At 43.5% G+C, this 1,414-nt stretch overlaps 1 non-coding gene across 1 annotated transcript; it reads right to left on the reverse strand.

Moving 5' to 3' along the window:
- Positions 1–295: 295 nt before the first annotated feature.
- On the reverse strand, positions 296–367 carry TRNAQ-CUG. The gene has a single exon. It is a non-coding gene; the product is annotated as a tRNA-Gln (tRNA).
- Positions 368–1,414: the final 1,047 nt, after the last annotated feature.

Raw genomic sequence — 1,414 nt, forward strand, 5'->3', positions numbered from 1 at the left:
GCTCAGTCGTGTCTGACTCTTTGTGACCCTGTGGACTGTAGCCCGCCAGGCTCTTCTGTCCATGGGATTCTCAAGGCAAGAATACTGGAGTGGGTAGCTATTCCTTTCTCCAGGAGATGTTCCTGACCCAGGGATCGAACCCGGGTCTCTCACATTGGAGGCAGATTCTTTGTCACTGAGCCACCAGGGAAACCCAAAGGACATGTTGCCTCCCTGTCAGGAATTGAACGCTGGTCTCCCGCGTGACTGGTGGGGATACTCACCACTACGCTAATGAGGACGGCAAAACATAGGCAGGTTCCACTGAGACTTGAACTCAGATCGCTGGATTCAGAGTCCAGAGTGCTAACCATTATACCATGGAACTGCACACATCATGGAAGAGCATTATTAATAAGTGATAGTAGAACAGTTGGTTACATACTAAGGAAAGATGTCAGTGTCGATCCTTATTTTACATCTAAGACCATACCAAATCCAATATGGATTAAAGAGAGCAGAAAGTGCCAATCACATCAAAGAGACTAAAGGAAAAACATGACTTTGTATTAAGTATCAGTGAAGTGCAAAGGAGTTTGGGAGTACTTTCTAAGCTTAAAAGTGTTAGAAGAAATGTTTTAAAAGAAGAGATTAAATGCACTTGACCACAGTGATTACAAACTTTCATACTGTCTGGCTCCCCCAACTAACATAGCCTTAACTTAGGAAAAATCTTGCATCCATATGAAAGACAACATATTACAGTTGACCCCTCCTCCCCACACATGTTGTTCAAGGGCCAACTATATTATACAAAATGCTCATGCAAATAAAGCAAAATCAGTAGAAATACAATTCTGAGCACCTAGCCCTGGTCAAGTCTATACTGGAGAGTTTGCAAACATTCAGTTAAGGTGGACATCCCCACTTGGTCCAGGAAGAACCTGAGGGTCAGAGCTGTGAAGGTTCTTGCCTATGTCACTCACCTCAGGAGCCATAAGCTGTTTTGACCTGTCAGTCTTCTGATCCATCCGAGCTCCACCCAGTCAGGCTCACATCCACACCTTGATTTATTTCAAGGCCCTGATCCAGGCCCAGGAGATGAATAGTCTCAGGTATTGAAGGTGTGGTCCCATTCCTCTTGCCAAGTGATCAGGTTTAGGAATGAACAAGTGCCAGATTCTGGCGATTAAGCTGAGAGGGAGAAATCTTCTAAGAAGCGTTTGGGAAATAATTTCTCACTCATGATAGATAATGCCTTTGTCTTTTTCACACTACCATTTTGTATTCCTACCAGGATTATCTGAAAATTTAATCTGTTGTTCCATACCTTCACTGGGCCTTGGTATTGCCAGTTTATTGTTTGTTTTTTTGTTTCTTGTATTTTAGCAAATCTAATAGATGTTGGTGATGGACAGGGAGGCCTGGTGTGCTG

This window comes from Bubalus bubalis, chromosome 1 (genome assembly GCF_019923935.1).
Source record: "Bubalus bubalis isolate 160015118507 breed Murrah chromosome 1, NDDB_SH_1, whole genome shotgun sequence".
Classification (NCBI taxonomy): Eukaryota; Metazoa; Chordata; class Mammalia; order Artiodactyla; family Bovidae; genus Bubalus; species Bubalus bubalis.